Source organism: Trematomus bernacchii, unplaced genomic scaffold (assembly GCF_902827165.1).
Source record: "Trematomus bernacchii unplaced genomic scaffold, fTreBer1.1, whole genome shotgun sequence".
NCBI classification, from domain to species: Eukaryota; Metazoa; Chordata; class Actinopteri; order Perciformes; family Nototheniidae; genus Trematomus; species Trematomus bernacchii.
Genome location: NW_022987574.1, coordinates 2,539,144 through 2,557,554, shown reverse-complemented (window position 1 = coordinate 2,557,554; position 18,411 = coordinate 2,539,144).

The window sequence follows — 18,411 nt, the reverse complement described above, 5'->3', positions numbered from 1 at the left end:
TAGGCTACCACACGGCCCCGTTGGACCCCCCAGAGCGCTCTGTTCCCAGATCTATCCACCTTTGGACCCGTTGTCGTTTGCAGGGTCCGTTTCTACCGTTCCGTTACGGCGTCGTCTAGCTTAAAGGGCTATACGTAAGAGAAATATGCGGATTCAACCCGTTTTCGTTCCCGTGGAGCCTAGGCCTGACACTCCTGCCGTCTAGTCGGTTGCCAGGTTTGCGCGCATGCCGCTATAATCACCCAATCACGTTTTTCGAAAAAACTAAACGTAATATCTCACTACAAAAACAAACGCAAATATTTAATTTTAAACAGTCAAGTCCTTTCAAGTCATCTGTCTCAAGCTTAAGTCAAGTCTCAAGTCATGAATACCAAGTCAAAGTCAAGTCAAGTCTTTTATCAATGTTAGTCAAGCAAGTCTCAAGTCAAAAAATATGCGACTCGAGTCAAGTCATGTGACTCGAGTCCCCACCTCTGACTCACAAACCCACTGCTTACATACGCCCCCCCATACTGAAAGAAATGTCCCCATTTCCATACACAAGGAAACAAAAAGAAAATAAAAACAACAAAAATCAGCAATAATAAAAAAATATATATAAATAAATAAAACAAAAATAAAAACAACAATATACCAACGAAAAGCATCAAAACAAAACTGTGAAAAAAAAACAACAAAAAATAAAACAAACCTGGTGGACTCGCAATATTCCCCTGACCTGCACACTCTAAACATGAACAGAACATAACATTATGCAGCATAGAATACAAAGGAGAACAGAAACACACAATCATGCTCAAACACACTGCTTATACAAGTACTAAATAATAGCGAGATATAATATTTTCATTTTAATTACGCAAAATGTAATTTATAAAACTTTATATGAGAATAGTTAGGCGGATGTTAGCCTTATCTGTGTTGTTACTTTATTAACATATGTTTAAAAGTAATGTTTTTATTGAAAAACTACATGATATTTTTTTGGGTTGAATTAATAAAAAAAAAACGTTTTGTGTCACAACATTTTTTAAGGTACTATTTAGCTCTGTGTCATTGACAAATGAACCATGCAAACATAAACATTACAATTAACATGAAGTAACAAGTGAAGTCATCGATAAACCATATAGTTGGGTGGGTAGAAGGGGGTATCATGCACCCCCCTGAAATATACTTCTATTCAGCGTTTCTAGATTGGAAAAATTGTGTAGAAAACGATTAGCTATGTTAAAAAGTTGGCAAATTGTCCCACGTATATTCTTTTCCCAAATTAGTGTTTATTTACCCTAAAAATCGAGTTTCACTCTTTTTACACCTTTCACTATATCTCAGCCATTATTGCAGATAACTGAACAAATAAGGTATCCAGATCCATGTTTTGAGGGTCAAGGAACATAATAAAACTATTCTTAAAGTGATCACATGTGTCTGTGGCATGCTATTATGCTAATTAGTGCCGCCATTACAAGAAAATTGCATTTTAGTCTTGTACCAAGAAGGGTGTATTTTGTACCGACACAGATATATACTTATAATCAGTGTTTCCTAAATGGAAAAAGTATGTAGAAAATGATGAGCTATGTTAAAATGTTGTCTGGATGTCCCACATGTATTTTTTATGCAAATTAGTGCCACCATTACCAAAAACGGAATTTTCACACTTTTCACTATATCTCAGCCAATATTGCAGAGAAATGAAAAGATAATGTGTCTAGACCCATGTTTTGATGGTCAAAGATCACAATAAAACTATTCCCAAAGTGATCACATGTATCTGTGGCATGCTATGCAAATTAAGAGACGCCAATATTGCAGTAGTGAACAAATAAGGTGTCTTGACAGATGTGGTGTATTTAACCAATACAATTTGTTTTCTACTAGCCTACAGCAAGGGTCAAACATCATAATATAAGTGTTGATGTGACTACTCTTTCCCATTCCAGATAAGCAGTCAAGGTTTGGCTCTCCACTATCTGATTAATACTCAATCATCGTTTTCAATGCTATCATCAAAGTCAAATTCCTCTTCCTCTTCGTCTTCCTGTTCACACTCTGTCGTGTCCAGGAGATCAACCAGGGAGGTTGGCAGGACAGGACCACAGGAACCCACCGGTCTCAACACTCCATCAGTCCTCATCCATCCCTGCTCCTCATCATAGGGGTTTGTCTAAAGTCAAGGATCTAGAACTGGTACTACTAGTTTTAATGGTACAGTCTGGTTATTATGATGTTTGGAGGCCTCACAGGTAAGAGCACTAACTAGCTACCATCACATGTACCTTAGTTTGACTTAAATGTATTAAACGTATAATTAAGTGATGGCAAAATATAAATAACTAATGTCATGCAAACATATTCATATTTGCTTGATTCCAGTGTTGAATTTAGCACAATTGCATACAAACGTTAAGGGATTTTAAGATTCTGAAGTCTTCGTTCTAAATAGAAAATAGCATGGATAATTTACAAAGGCTTTAAAAACACAGCAGGAGCCCAAGACAATTATAAAACGTGTCATTATTTCAGTACAGTTCAATTAGTTTTATTTTCATAAACGGTTATCAACCGTTAGTGCCAAAGCAGTAGGCTATAATATATTAATTACTGCTGTATAGACTACAACCACTACTTGTTTAGCTAGCATAAATTCAACAAAGCTAGCGTTAGCTGGCTAACTGATGTTATTTTGCTGCTAAACTGCACGATATAAAACGGTGGTCTTCATAGCGGATTTCATCCTCAATCACAATAATAATATTCAAAGTAATACTGGGGAAGTAATGGGCAAAACTTACCGTTGATTGACGCCCATGTCAGTGGACTGGTCGCGACACGGACCGTTAGCCCCACAGTCATCTGGTTCGACCTGACCATGGCTGTGACTGTGTGACTGACCCGAGCCTCGTCGTTGTGATAGCTCCGCCCAGGGGCGTCGCCTGGACCTGAAAACATTCGGGGCTTAGCCCACAGTGGCACTACAGTGGCATTTTTCACTGCAACACTCCCCACACGCACACACACAGTACACCCGCGACTGTTACAATGAAGGCTCGATAATCAGCTCACGGCATATAGGCAGGGGTAAAGTGGTATTTTTTATGAGTGGGGGGCTCACCTCCTCTAGGGGGGTCCGGGGGGATGCTCCCCCGGGAAGATTTTTTTTAAATATTGAAGTTAAATGCATCAATCTGGTGCACTTTGAGAGCAAAATGAAGAGATCTATGGATACCTCTCTCAACACCCATATGAAGCAGAACTGTATAGATGTACTTTTTCTTTATGGATATTTTACTAATCACTCCCCTTTTAAACTCTATTCTTGTTTTACTGCCATATAGTATTTCATAACTGTTTTTCCTTTATTCTCTTATTTTTTTTATAACTATAATGATCATATGAAGGTGTGCCGCGGAATCAAAATAATCTTTTGAATAATTTGTGACCAAACCGTTTGAGACCCACTGAGATAACTTAGACTAAAGTTATGTATCTAAACACTCAGAGAGTCCTTTAGCTCACCTGAGTCTCTCAGTCTGAGAGGAGAGGAGTCTCCTCCAGCTTCTTGTGGAACAAACAGCTCCTTATGTCCGTTAGTGCAGCTAGCTAACCAGATGCTAACAACACGGTCCATGCTGGCACCGGTCCCTCCCTCCCCCTCTCTCTCTCTCTATCACACTAAATGCGCGATAGAGTGGCGAAGTCCCTCCCACTTACTTCCGGGGTATGGGACCTTATTCCGGAAAAGTTATGCATTGAAGTCAATGGGGAGAGAAAACTTATCTTTCGATCCCGTTTGAATTGTGCCATGAATTACACATATGATGTTTGTCAATCTTAAAAAATCATTTCCATGTCAAAAAAGTCACAGTTTGTCTTAAAACTGTTGAAATATAAGACTTTGAAAAATACGAAACTAGAAAGACTACAAATCCCAGAGTCGCGTAAGTGATGTCACAATTGAGACACTACGATACACGTATAATACCGTATATATACGATCAGCGCCATATAGATAGAATCTATCTATATGGCGCTGGCTAAGATAAGATAACTTTGTGCCTGTGTGCTTAGTACCAGGTTGTTATTATACCAGCAATGGGTCTTGCTCGTTCTTTCGCTTCCCGTCTGATGAAAGAGGAGTGTGTGGATCAAGTTAGCTACCTAGCTAGTAGCTAGCACGTTAGTTAGCATTACAGCCTTGTCATTTTTATTAGCCTTAACATGAAGTAACATTAAGTAACCCAAAATGTTAAACAGTAAGAGTAGTAGTCATATTTCGTGAACCCTTTGAATAGTACTGTCACCGGTGTGATCATTCTATAATACACAATTTAAGCCCGGGGGAGAAATGCTAACGCTAACGCTAGCGATCTTCTCTACTTCATGCTATCTGCACAAATGGTTGACATTAAACATTAAAACGACCAGGCAGTTCAGAGAGAATCAAAGGAAGGAAGGCAGGCAGCTTTGCATGACATTCTTCAGGACGTGTTTCATTGTAGTGATAGTGAGGGTAGTCTCTTGTGTTGACAAGACAGTAGTGACGGCCATCTTGGTGACGTGTGTTGTTGACCAGAGATCAGATGTAGTTCTTTGAGCGTTTCACACAAACAAATGTGTTACTTCACAGTTTACGACACATTTTTTTTTTTTTGACTTGCAAAATTATCTTTTAAATTGACAAACAACATATGTGTAATTCATGGCACAATTCAAACAGGATCGAAAGATAATCTTTCTCTCTCCATTGACTTCAATACATAATTTTTCCGAAATAAGGTCCCATGGAGGTCCACCGGAAGGGGAGGGACTTCGCCACTCTATTGCCACACACACACACAGAGCCGAGCTTGAATGACACAAGCACACGTTTATTTCCATGCAACTCTCTGATTGGTCTGGTGTCATGCCTCTGTTGCATTCACTGAACACGGGAAATTACAGTGCTGCCGTCCTCTCTTGTGTCTTGATGAGGTTCACGTAAAGCACGGTTAATGTATTATATTATTGAGGGAGAATTGTCCGGGGCTACAGAAAAAACATTCGGGGCTAAAGCCCCGGATGCCCAGGCCAGGCGACGCCACTGGCTCCGCCCCTTCGCTCCAACCCCCCTCCCTCTCCCCACATCTACAGGTGAAATTTACTTTTGCGACACATTCATCACAAGAAGTGTAGCAAAAGTCAAGGCCGCAGATTCGTCGATTTATACTGCCACAGAGCAGATTCGTGAAGTTGTAATGACTGAGTTGAGAGGTTGTAATAACCTAGATGCAGTTGTAATGGAAAATATATTTAAAAAATATATATTTTTCTGCAAGTGAACATTTCATCACTAAGTTCATTTTTTTTCTACAAGCTACAAACTTTTTTTTTTCTTCTGTGACTTCAAATGTGGTTCACAGATACGTGGATATTTTATACAAGTGTAAATGTATGCACACAAGCTCAGATTTATTTTCTGCAAGTGCTCACATCAGGTTTTACACGCACTCGCATTTTGCACCATATCTACCTTCATACATAACGGCATTGTAATACACGTTTCGGCTGCATTAAATATGACATATCTGCCGTAGTTAACTCTATTTATAGAGCCCTGATGACAAGACTTCTAGACAAACAGGAACTGCCGCCAAAACTGAAAACTTGACGTGGATCTTAAATAAGCAATTAAACAACATCTTACATTTCTTTTCACACAATACGTCTCCTTGCAGTACCAACACTAATTCGGCTGAATTTTATATTTGATCCAATTGGTAGATAGGCTGTATTTATGCCATAACGGTGCACAGCTGATAGAAAGGGACACCTACTGGTTAAAGCACGTTATTGCATTTTATAATTGTGTTATTAGATATTAATAGGATCCCTATAAAGTATATTCTTTACTCGTCGTTATTCTCTACTAATAGTTAATTAAAGACTGTATATAATGACTATTTTGCACATCCCATTCAAGATTTCAAGATTTTCTAAGGTTTATTGACATTAAAGACTGTATATAATGACTATTTTGCACATCCCTTTCAAGATTTCAAGATTTTCTAAGGTTTATTGACATATCATATTATACACAACTACGGTGTAGTTATGCAATGAATGAAAAACTTGGGTCGCAGGTTCCTCAACAGTGCATTACAAGACATCTATCAATACGTGTGTACCTCCACCATTACATTGTCATTTTCTGCACATTTCTTATACTATCTACATACATCTTATAAGAGTATAATGTATAATATCAGTTTAAAATAAGTGCTTAAACATAGTTAACATTGCAGGAAAGCAATATATTAGACGTTAAGTACTTTGTCAGGCTTAATATTTATCTGTAGATACAAATTTCACTGTGTGTGCTGTGTGCTCTGCATGTGTGACCATCAAAGAGGGTTTCATCCCTCCATATTCATCTTCTATACCCCCAAAGCTTTTTTCTTATTCAAAAGAAGACCTTAACCTAAAGTATTCTTTAATGTTTAAATAAAGCCTTATTAGTTTGTCTGTTTTGCACATCCTCCTATTAATATCTAATAATAATAATAATACATTTTATTTTTATAGCGCTTTTCTAAACCCAAAGACGCCTCACATTTGGGGAAGGGTAGACAAACAAGGACAGGCAATAAAACAACAACAAAACAAAAACAAAACAGAAAAACAAAACAGAAAAGCAGTCAGGAGGAAGTTGGTTGAGAGGGGGGGGGGCTTATGGATATACAGACTTGAAGAGATGGGTTTTGAGGCGGGACTGGAACAGGGTGAGGGACTCAGACTCACGGAGGTCTTGGGGGAGGGAGTTCCAGAGCTTCAGGGCTGCCACAGAGAAGGCTCTGTCCCCAAAGCTCCGGAGTTTGGCCTTGGGGATGGAAAGCAAACCGGCTGAGGTGGATCTGAGGGACCGGGGTGGTTGGTAGAGGATGAGGAGGTCAGTGAGGTAGGGGGGGGGCCAGGTGGTGGAGGGCTTTGTAGGTGAGGACCAGGAGTTTGTATTGGATGCGGTGTGAAACGGGGAGCCAGTGAAGTTCTTTGAGGACCGGGGTGATATGATGCCATGATTTGGTGTGGGTGAGGAGTCTGGCAGCTGCATTCTGGACACGCTGAAGTCTATTGAGGGATGTAGTGCTGATGCCGTAGAGGAGTGCGTTGCAATAGTCAAGGCGGGAGGAGATGAAGGCGTGAATGAGTCGTTCGGCTGCGGGGCGGGTGAGAGAGGGACGGAGTTTGGCAATATTGCGGAGGTGGAAAAATGAGGTTTTTACAACTTGGCGGATGTGGGGCTCGAGGGAGAGGGTGGGGTCAAATATAACGCCAAGGTTGCGTGCCTGGGTGGAGGGGGAAACAGGGGTGCCATCGATGGTGAGTGTCAGGTTGGGGGTTTTGCTGAGGGTGGATTTGGAGCCGATGAGGAGGAGTTCAGTTTTATTGCTGTTGAGTTTGAGGAAGTTGTGTGCCATCCAGGATTTTATTGCAGTCAGACAGGATTCAGTGTGGGGGGGGGGGGGGGGGTTGTGGGGGGATTTGGTGCTGAGGTAAATCTGTGTGTCGTCAGCGTAACAGTGAAAGTCCAGGTTGTAGTGGCGGAGAATCTGAGCAAGGGGGAGGATGTAGATGATGAAGAGGAGGGGGCCGAGTACTGAACCTTGGGGAACACCTTGGGTGACTGAAGCTGTGGCAGAGGAGTGGTTGTTGAGGGAGATGAAGTGGGATCTGTCGGAGAGGTAGGACTGGAGCCACCTGAGTGCAGTACCTTCGATACCGATATCCTGGAGTCGGGTAAGCAGGATGGTGTGGCTCACGGTATCAAAGGCTGCACTCAGGTCGAGGAGGATGAGGATGTTAAGGGAACCGGTGTCAGCAGAGGTGAGGAGGTCATTGAGGACTTTGATGAGTGCCGTTTCTGTGCTGTGGTGGGGACGAAAACCAGACTGAAGGGGTTCAAAAAGGTGATTTGTTTGGAGATGGCGGTGGAGTTGTTTGGAGATGATGCGTTCTATTGTTTTTGAGAAAAAGGGGAGGTTGGAGATGGGGCGGTAATTACTGAGGGAGGAGGGATCCAGACCGGGTTTCTTGAGGATGGGAGTGACAGCAACAGTTTTGAAGGCAGACGGAACAGTTCCTTGGGACAGGGAGGAGTTGAAAAGGTTGACAAGGTAAGGGCAGAGGACCCCCGTCCTCTACTGAAGGCAGGACTTCAGTAGAGGGGTGGGTAAAGGGTCAAGCGAGCAGGTTGTGGGTTTGGAGGAGCTGATCAGTTTGAGTATTTCAGGGGGGGTAACCAGAGTGAACTGGGAGAGGCGGCCGTGGGGAGGAGGGCTCGGGAGGTCCAGGGAGATGGAGGGAGAAATTGTGGCGGTGGGTGTTGGGGGAGATGTTTGTGTGTGAGATGCAGTGGATAGGGAGTGATTAATGGCAGTGATTTTGTCATAGAAAAACTGGAGGAATTAACTGCATAAGGTGGAAGTGGATGAAGAGAGGGTGTCAGCACGGGGTTTGAGGAGCTTGTTGACGGTGGATAAGAGGGTCCTGGGGTTACGGGAGGGGTCGGTAAAGATGGTGGAGAAGTAAGCAGATTTTGCGGCAGTGAGGGCGTCTCTGTAGGTAGTGAGATGGAGTTTGTAGGATTCGTGGTGAACTGTGAGGGATGATTTCATGGTTAGGCGTTCAAGCTGGCGGCCAGTTTGCTTCAACTTACGGAGTGCAGGGGTGAACCAGGGTGAGGAGGTTTTGAAAGTGACGTTTTTCCTTTTGAGGGGGACCAGGCTGTTGAGGGAGGTGAGTAGGGTGGAATTAAGGTGGTTGAGTTGTTCATCGGGTGAGCTGAGGTTCGAGTCCAGGGGGAGAGTAGAGGATAGCAGGTCGGAGAGGTGCTGGGGATCGACAGAGCGTAAATTACGTAAGATGATGTTCCTGGATGGGGGGGGTGGCGGACGGGGGAGGCGATGGTGAACTGTATGAGTTTGTGGTCAGAGAGGGGAAAGGGGCAGGGGTGGAGGTCGAGTACTGGGAGGTTGGTGGAGCAGACAAGGTCAAGGATGTGTCCTTTATCATGGGTGGGGAAGGTGACATGTTGGGTAAATGAGAAATTGTCCAGAAGGGAGGAGAATTCAGAAGCGAGTTTGCAGGTGGGGGAGTCCATGTGGATGTTGAGGTCGCCGAGGAGTAACAGACGTGGGGAGAGGGATGAAGCAATGGTGAGGAGTTCAGTGAGATCAGAGAGGAAGGAGGGGTGTGGTTTGGGGGGGGCGGTAAATGAGGATAACTGTCAGTGAGGGAGGGGTTTTGAAGGCGAGGAATTCGAAGGATGATACTGAGGGGAGGGTGAGTTCTGTAGTCCGGATGTTCTGGTTGTAGATGACAGCCAGCCCACCACCACGGCGTGAGGGGCGGGGTTTAGTGATGTAATTAAAACCAGGGGGGGGATGTTTGATTGAGGGAGAAGAAGTCATTGGGTTGTTGCCAGGTTTCAGTGAGCAGAAGGAAGTCGATGGATTTGTCCAGAATTATTTCGTGGAGGATGTGGGCTTTATTGTTGAGTGACCGGATATTGAGGAGGGCAAGATTAGTCAAGTGGGGGGTTGGAGGGGTGGTGGCAGGCTGGAGAGGTATGAGGTTGTCTAGGTTAGCAGCGCGGGTGTGGGCACGAGAGGGGAGGCAGTGGGGCAGAGGAGGGGGGCTTGATGGTGGGGAGAAATGGCTTGTTATATGTGTTGGGTGGCGGAGGGGAGTGGGATCCGCTCCGGGTATTTCATGCAGCTGGGAGTGTAGGTGAGCGGGGGAGAATGTAAGAGGAGCAGTAGGAGTTGCATTCTGATGACGCGTCAGGTGTGCGACAGTGCGTTGGGTAGAGCAGATGGATGGTATGGATTGTCTGTGCTGAAAGTAAACAAAACTGCGGCGGGTGCTTCGGTGAATGTAGCGGGGTCGACGAAGGAGTCCAAGAAGTCTGATGACTGAGATGGAAGACGGGGTGGAGGAGTTGTTGAGTGACAGAAGCTGTGAGATGGAGTATTTCAGCATGATGACAGGCGGGAAGGCTGGGAGCAGTGTGTTAGCAGCGATAGCGGCTAGCAGGCTAGGTGCACAGAGGTGGAGGATTGTTGTGGAGACGAGGAAGATCCACGACATGGCAGGAGGATGTGAACAGCGGGACAGGACAGATGCACCCCAGAGATGAAGGCAGGAGGCAGAGAGAGTCCACGGTTGTTGCGTGGGATGGAGACAGACAAATAGGCGATGTAGCAGATAGCAATAGCCACGGCACTTTGATGGCTGAGTGAGGGCAGCCGGCTACAGCCAGCAACGGAGGCAGAAGGTAAAGTAAGTTAACATTTTAAAAACAATGTGCAGTGCAGTAAAGATGTGCAGTGCAGGGCAGTAGTCCAATTCAAAAGTTTTTGCGAGAACGAATGGTAGCTGAGGGTGATAGAGGGTAACAGAGGCGGAGAAGCGGCGAACAGTCAACGCCAGCGTCCTCTCCTATTCATTGTCGCTCCAATGCAATAACGTGCTTTAACCAGTAGGTGTCCCTTTCTATCAGCTGTGCACCATTATGGCGTAAATACAGCCTATCTACCAATTGGATAAAATATAAAAGTCAGCCGAATTAGTGTTGATACTGCAAGGAGACGTATTGTGTGAAAAGAAATGTAAGATGTTGTTTAATTGCTTATATATTTAAGATCCACGTCAAGTTTTCAGTTTTGGCGGCAGTTCCTGTTTGTCTAGAAGTCTTGTCATCAGGGCTCTATAAATAGAGTTAACTACGGCAGATATGTCATATTTAATGCAGCCGAAACGTGTATTACAATGCCGTTATGTGATGACTTTCAAAGAGAAAAGCAAGCACACTCGGAATAATGTATTATTTAATTTGTTTATACAGTCTATGGTTGCTACAGAGGATTGTGGGTAATGTAATGTCTTCGGCCATCCAAAACTCATAGAAAACTACTTGTTTCTCAGAATTGAAGGGGAAAACGTGACAAAAGCATTGCACACACACTAAAACCTATCAATGTCGTTTAATTAACAAGGATAATCTGGTGTTTTTGAGTTGATGAGTAGTGGAGATATCACTGTCAAATCAATCGACAGTAAGGGGAATACTTACTTCCGGGTGTACAATACTCCGTTATCCAATGGGAATGGACGCTCACATTGCCTTTAACAGCCTCCAACACAAACGAATGCCGTGCTTCCATGAGCGTCAAATCCCGCCGCAAATGGGAATACATTGCAATCAGTTGAAAGCTATTTGCGTCCCTTTATGAAGCTGAAGGAGCCTAGGAGCGTCCCAACTGCACGCCTCGGGACCCTGACCAAGCGTCGCTCCTGGACGTTTATGGAGTGAGAGTGTGTTGGTCTGTGTTGACATTGCTCTTATTGTGGAATAAGGGGAATGCAGAGACAGGCTACAAGTGTCTTAGGTTCAAGTTAGACAACTAATGTCTGGGTTAGTGTTCATGACTTCATATTTATGTCATCTTAATGGTTAATCTTAATGTACACACATTTTCCGTGCTTTCCATTAGTTTAAAATAGTTTTATTCCACTGTTAAACAACCTGTTCAATACAAACATGCTACTTGTAAAAATTAAATAACATTTATGTGAACTGATATTTGTTTAGTGAGCTTATTAGAGGATGTTCCCTGAAAGATTGTAAAATGTCAATGAAGATGTCAGACTTAATTTGTCAATAATTACATACAATACATGGAATTTGTGTGTGTGTGTGTTCCAAGTGAATTTGCAGCCCCCTGGTGGCCAGTACATACATTATGTGGCCCCCACCACCATCCAAGTTGCCCATCCCTGCACTAGGGCATTGCGTTCCAAGCATGGCGGGTTATTGGTTGCTCCTAGAGTCTCTAAAAGTACAATGGGAGCCAGAGGCGTTTGCTATCAAGCTCCTCTTCTGTGGAATCAGCTTCCAGCTTGTGTTCATCAAAAACTGTATATAATGGCTATTTTGCATATCTCTTTCAAGATTTCAAGATTTTCAAAGGTTTATTGAAATATCATATACACAACTACGGTGTAGTTATGCAATGATGACAAACTTGGGTCATAGGTTCCTCAACAAGAGATCTATCAATATGTGTGTACCTCCACCATTAAACTGTCATATTCTGCACATTTCTTATTCTATCTACATACATCTTATAAGAGTATAATAAATATGTATAATATCGGTTAAAATAAATGCTTCAACATAGTTAACAGGAAAGTTGATTGTCAAGTCCCAAAACAAACCATGCAATATATTAAACGTTAAAGGTGGGGTAGGTAAGTTTGAGAAACCGGCTCGAGACTTTTTGTTATATTCCATGGAATGCTCTTAAAGGGCCCATGTCATGCTTTTCCGGTTATTACCCGTCCCCTTGTGTGTTATGAAGGTTTTTATGCATGTAAACGGTGTGCAGAGTCAAAACCCTCAAAGTACACCCTGTAGCGAGTAAAACTCTAACACAGGAAATACCTCCCCAAAACGAGATACGTCACTGCACAATTGAGTCTTCCATTTAGTTCCGGGTACGGCATGATGTCATGCGGTACCCGGAACGAAATGGACCAATCCCGAAGAGCTATGGCCACACCCAGCGGCGCTGGCCGCACCCTCTGCCAGCCTAACATTTACTGTTGGAAGCTCTGGTTCAGTTCACAATCGATCCATTCATGACAATGCCAAGGACCTGTTTCCTGAATTGTGAGGAGAAATCTGAGCTGTTTGTCCTACCGACGGAAGAACCACGACGAAGTCAGTGGTTGCAATTTCTTTTTAACACTGTTCCTTCAGAGGTTCGAAGAACGTTACTGTGTGCGCGGCATTTCACAGACGAAAGCTTCCAAAACATTGCCCAGTTTGAGGCCGGATATGCACAGCATTTGAAACTGAAGGACGATGCTATTCCTAGTTTGTTTGGACCGTTTGGAGCAGGGGAAGATTCGGGTACACAACCTGTAAGTTTGCATTGTTATTTGTGTATTTATCAAACAAGGTATCTACCACGACTGTTTAAATGTGTAAACATGTTTCGGACTGCTAAGCCAGTGCTAACTGTGCTAACTAAGTTTCTAGCGTTTCCATATCAACTCTAATATCAGCAGATGGCCTTACATACATGTATCTCATAGCAGGAGAATGTCTGCATTCACACACGAAATACTCATAGACAGTATACTCCAGGTGATTTACCGTACGGTCAGTCGCGAAACGTAATTACATTATAGCTGGCGTTCCGAGCGTGTATGTTACCGAGCTAAACAACAAGGCTACTAAGAGCTAGACATGAGTTTGCTCGGAAAAACATTGTTTTTATGCCAGCTACAATGAATGTAGCAGACTACCCATATAAGATTGCAATTGTAAACATGTGCTTGATAGCCTAATATGAACCACTATCTGTTGTTCATAGTATAGTATAGCATATTGAACAACTGAACAACTAACAAACGTAGATTAGCATTGTAATCCAGCTGGCAAGCTGACGAACATCAAACAACTACGTTTATTTCACACTTCCAGCAGAGACAACGGGGAAATTCCCTCTCTTTGCCCGCTCACAGACCCCTAAAGGACGGCCTAGAGACCCCCAAAGGACGGTACATTACAGTTGGCTTTCCTCCGACGCTGATAGCATGTATAGCTAACGAGGCTAGCTATACATGCTAGCGGGAAACATTGTATTCATGCCAGTTACAATGAATGACCGAACATAGCAGACTACCCATATAAGATTGCAATTATAAACACGTTATTGCTAGCCTAATATGAACCACTAGCTTTTGTTCATAGTAGTTTTATTACACTCCATTATAGTTGCCGTTCCTCCGAGCTAACGTTCATATCGTCTTTGCTATCAAGGTAAACAAGAAAACTAGATTAGCATATTAGCTGGCAAGCTTACTGCGTTGATTAGATAGATGGATTAGATAGATCCACACTCCTATCACAACTACTACTAACGAATCTAAAAAAAGTTTCTCTAATATTTTGTGATTTGCATTTGATTTCGTCCAGCCAGATCCTGGCGGAAAATACATGACGGGGACGGGACTACCACACTGAGGCCTCGTCCTAAAAAGCCCCGGCTGCGATAGGCAAGATGCCGACAACAGGGAGGAATGGATGATATACCGTGTATATATGTATATTTATGTTCATTTTGTACATTTCTAAAAATAAAATTTGATGGAAATACTTAGTAGGCCTATCCTTTCTTCCCTGAATTATTTGCTCCTATAACATATCATTCATATATAGCAAACCATGATTTGATTTCTCATCAAACAGTAGTAGTTTATTACAGGTAAAAATAACTTACTCTTCTATAACAACAGTTGTAGGTACAGTTCGGTTAGTTAGCGTATAAAATATACGGCTGTACCGACGCCATTATAAGACTGATGTTCCGAGAGCGAGCCCGAAAAAAGCACTGTTAGACATGGGCGGAGCCTCTCTGGTGGTTGACTAATCAGAACAGAGTGGCCGAGCTGACCAATCGGAGCACACTAGGCTCACAGGGAGAGGGGGGCAAGAGCTCCAACGAGTCGTTTAGTGGAGAGAGTGAATACTGCTGAATACACATACTTTACAGAGATGCTGTATGCGAAACCAATGTGAGTTTGGAAAATTGCACAGTATAAATCTATTTTAGTATACCTCAACAATGTAATTATGATCAGTGGAAATGGCCATGACATGGGGCCTTTAACATCCCGATAGCAATGAATATCTTAAGTGCTTTGACAAAAAATCCATAAAAAAAATGTCATCTGTGGAAGCAGTAATACTGTAAAAAGTACGACCAATCATTTTAGCCGGCCCGGCTAAAATAACTGGATGGCCTACCTGCCTGTCAGCCTTCCATCTGTGCACAAACTTATCTCTTGCCCTCATTGGTCATGTGCGTGTTCGTGTGTGTTGGAGGAGGGGCTCTATAAGGAAGTGGCAGATTTTCTCCGGTTGTTTATTTTCAAATTCTAGCGATCTCGAGCCGGTTTCTCAAACTTACCTACCCTACCTTTAAGTACTTTGTATAGATACCCCCAAAGCTTTTTGCTTACATGTATTTAAAAGAAGACCTTAAAGGTGGGATAGGTAATTTTGGAGAAACCAGCTAGAATTTGAAAATACACAGCCGGAAGAAATCTGCTACTTCCTTACAGAGCCCCTCCTCCAACACACACGAACGCGCACATGACCAATGAGGGCACGAGATAAGTTTGTGCACAGATGGAAGGCTGACAGGCAGGTAGGCCATCCAGTTATTTTAGCCGGGCCGGCTAAAATGATTGGTCGTGCTTTTTACAGTACTACGGCTTCCACAGATGACATTTTTTTTATGGATTACGGTTTCTCAAATTTACCTACCCCACCTTTAACCTAAAGTATTATTTCATGTTTAAATAAAGCCTAATTAGTTTGTCTGTTTTGCACATCCTCCTATTAATATCTTTGTACATCCGGCACTAAACTGTTTTATTCTAGATACCATTTACAGTATCTTCTTGATATTTTCTATTCTATATTTCTATCATTGACCTTCTACTTTCCTTCTATTTTGTATATACTCTTAATATTTAAATGTTTTCATAAAATATAACACATTCAAAAGTGCTTTACAAAAATGAAAGACATTAAGAAAAAGGCATTTTAAACAGTCATTCATGCAACACAATCTACCTGCATTGCAATCACTCTAAACGTGTAATAACGTGCTTTAACCAGTAGGTGGTTTGGGTTAAAAAGCTGTCAAGTTTACAGTGTTAACAAAATAAAATATACTGCTGTTTCCGGTTTAGTTTACGACGGATATATTTTGTTATTATTTTGATATTTGTAACACAAAAGCGATGGAAAAAACCCACAGCAACACAGAAAAGATGGTCTTAACATGACCCAGCGGTCTAGTAGTTAATACAAAACAATAATATCAAAACAAAAATATTACTACTAACTTTATTGTGAAATTAAAACAGAACGGTAAAAGAATAGTTTCCGGTCTATTCTGAAGCCCGATCTCTGTCGATAAATAAAGAACTATGACAGATGTGTAATATTTAATGCAGCCGAACCATTTATTACAATGCATTCATGTGATGACTTTCAAAGAGTAAAGCAAGCACTGCTGAATAAAGTATGATTTTATCTTTTACGAAATGTTTTTTTTTCATATGGAATGCAGTTGGAGGTCAAACAATCACAGAGCTTGAGAACTAATCACGGGGTTTGTCAAACAAAGCACATGGTGTAGTCCTAAACGATAGCTGAGGATTCTGGGTAGTGTAGTGTCTTCTGCCATCCTAAACTCCGAAAAAATATTTGTTTCTCCGAATCGAAGGGGAAAAATACAAAAGCATTGCACACAATTTAAACCAATCAATGTTGTGTACTTAACAAGGATAATCTGGTGTTTTTTAGTTGATGAGTAGTGCAGATATCACTGTCAAATCAATCGACAGTAAGGGGAATACTTACTTCCGGGTGTACAATTCTCCGTTATCCAATGGGAATGGACGCTCACATTGCCTTTAACCTGTTAACCTGTTCCACTCTGAGCCTGTTTTTCAGGTCTCAGGCTCGAAAATGACATTCCCAGAACAAATGACCATATCTTCCCTTCTAAAAGGGTTAAATTAATAATCTTTTCTCAAAGTAATGATAAACCTGTGAGTTGGATGTAGAAGTGTCAGAATCAATATAAATGTTTTTTATTTTAAAGAAAATTCAGATTTTACATAGTAAAAAACTGTAAATTATAGTGTCCGTCCAAAAATTATTTTTTACAGATAGTGAAAACTACCCTTGGATGATGGGTTAGTAGACTAAAAGCTTTAGGAATCCAAAGTACAACATATAATAAGTACCCTGTATCAAGATTGATGCAAAACAAGTTAAATTTGACCTTTTTAGAGAGATTTAGCCAAAAACTGGGCCATCTGGGGTCATTTGGGTGGATTTGACCTATCTCTGGCCCCCCTTGCTCGATCTGGTTGGTTGACATACCCTTGTGACCGTTAGAGCCAATAGAATCGAAGGAGGATACCTACATAGACACACATTGTAAAGAAAAAATGTTGCCGCTTCGCGTGTGGAAAGCGAAACTAAACTGGAGGAATGTCTCCTTCTGGAGTTTGGAAACTAAAACGCAGTTGTATTGCTTATGGATTATCAGAAATAATTTCAAAGAAGGCACAGACACATAGGATGAACCTATGGATTAACTGCAGCATCGTTTTTTTATCGTTTTAATGCCATTGAAGACCACTTTTGACCAAGGTAAGCCATATTTATATGTTTAGCTTCTTGGCTCCACATGTGATGATGTACGCTTTCGTTGATAGCGTCGCGAATGTTTATCACTGAGTGTTGAGGTGGGCACCGTTAGATTCAGTGTCTCCAGGACACCAAAAAATAGTGTTTGGTTGTGCATCTAGGATAAGTAATAAGGGAGTTCTGAGTGAGTTTATGTGCCTTTGTCGGTCCCGTTTTTTTCGATCGAGGCTAATTCAGAGGCTGAGTGCTAGCATTGTGGGTTTTTTTTGAAAAAAAAAATTAAAAAGATCAGTTAGCTGAGTTTCTTCCCGTTACATGGATATAACACATTCATAGTTTTATTCAATATTAAGATTCCTTAGACGTTGTTTCCTGCAAATGACGCGTTTATCCGCCCGGTACCGGGGGGAAGGCGTGAAACAGGTTAAGCCCTGAGCCTGTTTTTCAGGTCTCAGGCTCGAAAATGACATTGCCAGAACAAATGACCATATCTTCCCTTCTAAAAGGGTTAAATTAATAATCTTTTTTCTCAAAGTAATGATAAACCTGTGAGTTGGATGTAGAAAAGTCAGAATCAATATAGATGTTTTTTATTTTAAAGAAAATTCAGATTTTACATAGTAAAAAACTGTAAATTATAGTGTCCGTCCAAAAATTCTTTTTTACTTATAGTGAAAACTACCCTTGGATGATGGTAAGGTAGACTAAAAGCTTTAGGAATCCAAAGTACAACATATAATAAGTACCCTGTATCAAGATTGATGCAAAACAAGTGACATTTGACCTTTTTAGAGAGATTTAGCAAAAACAAACCACTTCTGGGGTCATTTGGGTGGATTTTCCATATCTCTGGCCTCCCTTGCTCGATTTTGATGGTTGACACCTCTTTCTGACCGTTAGAGCCAATAGAATCGAAGGGGGAGTCCCCCACACACACTCATTGTGAAGAGAAAAGGTGGGGGCTTCGCGCATGCAGTTTTGCATTAGAGTGAAGCTACATTCTAGCTCTGACACCTAGAAACGGAATAGCATGGATTATATTTTATTGGTCATGGATTATCAGAAATCATTTCAAAGGGACACAGACACATTGGATTAACCTATGGATTAACTTCAGCAGC